We start from the raw sequence: 5,249 nt of genomic DNA, 5'->3' as shown, positions 1-5,249 counted from the left end.
TTCGGAAAATTTTCACTTTTTTTCGAAATCCGTGTTTGGCCAATAAAATTTCCAATTTTCACTTGAAGCTAAAATTTGAAATTTTTCGATAATTTGAAAACCTCCAAAAGGCTGTTTTTCAAAATTTTAACTCAGATCACTCACAAAACTTCAAAAGAAAATCCAATTTCCGAAAAAAGTTGAAACAATTCTTATGTCCAAATGGGCTCTTAATATATGTTGCTGAAAGTTTAAATGAGAAACATTTTACTTTGTTAAGCCAGTGAACTTGTGATCGCTGCAGAATTTTGATATTTTACCACTATTCTCTTGTATTCTAGCGAAAGGCAAACATTTCTTGTTTCTGCTTTGCAAAGTGATGAACTAGTGGGCTTGTATTTCATGTTCATGCATTTTCATTAAATGTTTTAGGCTTTTAGCGTGTAATTATTCCCTTCATATTTTTGTTGGTAATTATAGTGTGTGTTTCAGTAATAGATTGAAATTCAAATTTTGTCTTTTAGCTTTATGAGTTCAGTTTTTTCACGTTCTCAATGGTTTTTGTTGGTTATTAATGTCAAAATTACTATAGAATTAATCAAAATCACTATGTGGGGAATGCAAAGAAGTCCGAACGGTTGCTTCTTTACTACTTGTAGCTTTAAGCTGAGATGAGCCTGAGTGGAATGACCTTTAATGCAAATGATAAGTTCATTAGATGTGATTTAGCTCCTTCTTCCTCCTCCTTCCTCTTGATGAACCCTCTCCCCTCTCGATTCCTTTCTTCTGCTCTTGCTTCTCTCACGCTTTTCTGGTCGGATTCCGGCAAGTCTTCATTCTCCGTCTCTCTTTTCTTCTTCTTTTTTTTTTTTCTCTTTTCTCTCTTCTGCGGGCGTGGGTTAAGCAGCATTCCGACAGTCTCTCCGGTGTGTACTACCGGTGGTTTTTATTGGTACCGGCAGGCCCAATCCAGCGGGCTTTATTGGTATCGGCAACCCTCCCACAGGCCTTCACCTCTATTCGGCAGCTTATTGGCATCCTCGGCGTTAATCCAGGTTCTATCATTCTTGCCTTTGGTGATTCATTTTTTTTTGGCTAATATTTGCGTGCCATTCTGTTATTTCGCCTTAGACTTTTATTTTCAATATGACTTGCCATTCTTTAGTTATGTTGTTTTCAGTTGGACTTGCTTTGATTTACTTTTTTACAACTAGAGCCTTATATAGTAGACTTTATTTCTTGTTGCGGGCAGGGGCGAAGGTACATGGTAGCAAGGGTGGTCAACTGACCACCCTTCGTCGAAAAATAATACTGTGTATATAGGTAAAATATTAGGATTTATATATATGTAATACATATTCAACCCATGTATGACTTTTGGTTTTTTGGTCATTTTCTTCTGTAGCAACACCTATCCGTGATGGCATGAGGACGCTCACAGAGCATGGAATCCAATGAGGTGGATATGTTGTGTCATTGGAGAAAATAAGCCAAATGGCTTAGCTTCTTGAAAATAGAAGAAGTGCGGGCCATATATCCTGCCTAGTTCTTATTTGACCTAAACTAATTGATATAATCCTTGAAGAAATGAGAAAGGGCTATGTCTTCGCATACAACGCGACATTCGTGTCTCATGTATGGTTTAAGTCATGGAAATGGATCTGTCAGTATGCATTCATGTGTGAAATTCTCATCTTTGTATAGCTGAAAGTTCTTTTCTCGTGTATAAGATGGATATGGATCAGATTAAAATTATGGTCTTGTACTTGAAAGGCGTTGTGCATTTATACAATGAAGTGCAGGTTTTTGGTCTTCTTTTGTGTTCGCGGTTACACTTTAGGTGGTATGCTCTCCTTTAAGATTACAGTCTTGCGATTTCCATTTGTTCCTCTTACTGTCTTAGAATTAGTGAGTTGGAGTTCCATTTTCTTGATATTAACTGGTTGCAATGGCAAAATACTAGGGACAATTGGGAAGACGGAAACCCTGGTTCTTGGGGGTAAAGTCTGCAATATCAGGTTTCCACTCTTTCCTCTTCATTTCTGTATAAATGGAGAGTTCTCTTTCAATGTGATTGTGATGTTTCCTTTCATTTTTCAGCCATCCAGTCCAGTGATGCTGGTTCCTGGTTCTGTAGGACTAACACTCCTAGCGATAATTACAGTGATGCTGGGACCCCAAGGGACAATGGTTCCGCATGTGGTAACCAAAAGTTTCCCTGTACAAGAGTCAAAACGAGAGTTACATTGTTGTTTTGGGTCTTTGTATGGAGAATATAATGCCATTTTCCTTATTCCATGCAGCGCTAATTCTCCAACTCCTTATTTGCCACCAACTCCTGGTGGCCAACCACCAATGACACCGAGTTAAGCATATATACCTGGTCTTCCTGGTGTGCAGCCAATGACTCCCTGAAGTGATGTCACCTTTAGGAGGTGTGTCCCCTGTTCCTCACAATAGCTTGTGTGTCTTTTGGAGTGACACAAAACTTAGTAGGCGTTTGGACATGAGAATTGTAAAATTCCAAAAAAAAAAAAGTGAAAAAAAAATTTCAAGTGAAAATGGTATTTGAAAATTAGAGTTTTGTTTGGACATGAATATAATTTTGGATTTCTTTTGAAGTTTTGTGAGTGATCTGAGTAAAAATTTTGAAAAACAGCCTTTTGGAGTTTTTCAAATTATCGAAAAATTTCAAAATTTAGCTTCAAGTGAAAATTGGAAATTTTATGGCCAAACACGGATTTCGAAAAAAAGTGAAAATTTTCCGAAAAAAGTTGAAACAATTCTTATGTCCAAATGGGCTCTTAATATATGTTGCTGAAAGTTTAAATGAGAAACATTTTACTTTGTTAAGCCAGTGAACTTGTGATCGCTGCAGAATTTTGATATTTTACCACTATTCTCTTGTATTCTAGCGAAAGGCAAACATTTCTTGTTTCTGCTTTGCAAAGTGATGAACTAGTGGGCTTGTATTTCATGTTCATGCATTTTCATTAAATGTTTTAGGCTTTTAGCGTGTAATTATTCCCTTCATATTTTTGTTGGTAATTATAGTGTGTGTTTCAGTAATAGATTGAAATTCAAATTTTGTCTTTTAGCTTTATGAGTTCAGTTTTTTCACGTTCTCAATGGTTTTTGTTGGTTATTAATGTCAAAATTACTATAGAATTAATCAAAATCACTATGTGGGGAATGCAAAGAAGTCCGAACGGTTGCTTCTTTACTACTTGTAGCTTTAAGCTGAGATGAGCCTGAGTGGAATGACCTTTAATGCAAATGATAAGTTCATTAGATGTGATTTAGCTCCTTCTTCCTCCTCCTTCCTCTTGATGAACCCTCTCCCCTCTCGATTCCTTTCTTCTGCTCTTGCTTCTCTCACGCTTTTCTGGTCGGATTCCGGCAAGTCTTCATTCTCCGTCTCTCTTTTCTTCTTCTTTTTTTTTTTTCTCTTTTCTCTCTTCTGCGGGCGTGGGTTAAGCAGCATTCCGACAGTCTCTCCGGTGTGTACTACCGGTGGTTTTTATTGGTACCGGCAGGCCCAATCCAGCGGGCTTTATTGGTATCGGCAACCCTCCCACAGGCCTTCACCTCTATTCGGCAGCTTATTGGCATCCTCGGCGTTAATCCAGGTTCTATCATTCTTGCCTTTGGTGATTCATTTTTTTTTGGCTAATATTTGCGTGCCATTCTGTTATTTCGCCTTAGACTTTTATTTTCAATATGACTTGCCATTCTTTAGTTATGTTGTTTTCAGTTGGACTTGCTTTGATTTACTTTTTTACAACTAGAGCCTTATATAGTAGACTTTATTTCTTGTTGCGGGCAGGGGCGAAGGTACATGGTAGCAAGGGTGGTCAACTGACCACCCTTCGTCGAAAAATAATACTGTGTATATAGGTAAAATATTAGGATTTATATATATGTAATACATATTCAACCCATGTATGACTTTTGGTTTTTTGGTCATTTTCTTCTGTAGCAACACCTATCCGTGATGGCATGAGGACGCTCACAGAGCATGGAATCCAATGAGGTGGATATGTTGTGTCATTGGAGAAAATAAGCCAAATGGCTTAGCTTCTTGAAAATAGAAGAAGTGCGGGCCATATATCCTGCCTAGTTCTTATTTGACCTAAACTAATTGATATAATCCTTGAAGAAATGAGAAAGGGCTATGTCTTCGCATACAACGCGACATTCGTGTCTCATGTATGGTTTAAGTCATGGAAATGGATCTGTCAGTATGCATTCATGTGTGAAATTCTCATCTTTGTATAGCTGAAAGTTCTTTTCTCGTGTATAAGATGGATATGGATCAGATTAAAATTATGGTCTTGTACTTGAAAGGCGTTGTGCATTTATACAATGAAGTGCAGGTTTTTGGTCTTCTTTTGTGTTCGCGGTTACACTTTAGGTGGTATGCTCTCCTTTAAGATTACAGTCTTGCGATTTCCATTTGTTCCTCTTACTGTCTTAGAATTAGTGAGTTGGAGTTCCATTTTCTTGATATTAACTGGTTGCAATGGCAAAATACTAGGGACAATTGGGAAGACGGAAACCCTGGTTCTTGGGGGTAAAGTCTGCAATATCAGGTTTCCACTCTTTCCTCTTCATTTCTGTATAAATGGAGAGTTCTCTTTCAATGTGATTGTGATGTTTCCTTTCATTTTTCAGCCATCCAGTCCAGTGATGCTGGTTCCTGGTTCTGTAGGACTAACACTCCTAGCGATAATTACAGTGATGCTGGGACCCCAAGGGACAATGGTTCCGCATGTGGTAACCAAAAGTTTCCCTGTACAAGAGTCAAAACGAGAGTTACATTGTTGTTTTGGGTCTTTGTATGGAGAATATAATGCCATTTTCCTTATTCCATGCAGCGCTAATTCTCCAACTCCTTATTTGCCACCAACTCCTGGTGGCCAACCACCAATGACACCGAGTTAAGCATATATACCTGGTCTTCCTGGTGTGCAGCCAATGACTCCCTGAAGTGATGTCACCTTTAGGAGGTGTGTCCCCTGTTCCTCACAATAGCTTGTGTGTCTTTTGGAGTGACACAAAACTTGTAGGCGTTTGGACATGAGAATTGTAAAAATTCCAAAAAAAAAAAACGTGAAAAAAAACTTTACAAGTGAAAATGGTATTTGAAAATTAGAGTTTGTTTGGACTTGAATATAATTTGGTATTGTTTTGAAGTTTTGTGAGTGATCTGAGTAAAAATTTGTAAAACAGCTCTTGAGTTTTCAATTATCGAAAATTTCTAAATTATC

At 37.8% G+C, this 5,249-nt stretch overlaps 1 long non-coding RNA gene across 16 annotated transcripts in view; it reads left to right on the top strand.

Annotated features, from left to right (window-relative positions):
- The window catches only part of LOC109222290, a 5,840-nt gene extending 802 nt beyond the window's left edge, over nt 1–5,038 (top strand). The window contains exons 1-8 of one of the 16 annotated variants that reach the window (XR_002067392.1): nt 172–1,034; nt 1,232–1,302; nt 1,385–1,997; nt 2,080–2,181; nt 2,283–2,414; nt 3,461–4,571; nt 4,654–4,755; nt 4,857–5,038. This is a non-coding gene — a long non-coding RNA (uncharacterized LOC109222290). Of the gene's footprint in view, nt 1–171; nt 1,998–2,079; nt 2,182–2,282; nt 2,415–3,460; nt 4,572–4,653; nt 4,756–4,856 lie in introns of those variants that run through there. The other 15 variants (XR_002067391.1, XR_002067394.1, XR_002067390.1 and 12 more) reach the window with 15 other exon arrangements.
- The last annotated feature ends 211 nt before the right edge of the window (nt 5,039–5,249 follow it).

Source organism: Nicotiana attenuata, unplaced genomic scaffold (assembly GCF_001879085.1).
Source record: "Nicotiana attenuata strain UT unplaced genomic scaffold, NIATTr2, whole genome shotgun sequence".
Lineage (NCBI taxonomy): Eukaryota > Viridiplantae > Streptophyta > Magnoliopsida > Solanales > Solanaceae > Nicotiana > Nicotiana attenuata.
The sequence above is the reverse complement of the archived record's forward strand: the minus strand, read 5'-3'. Positions and strand labels throughout refer to the sequence as shown.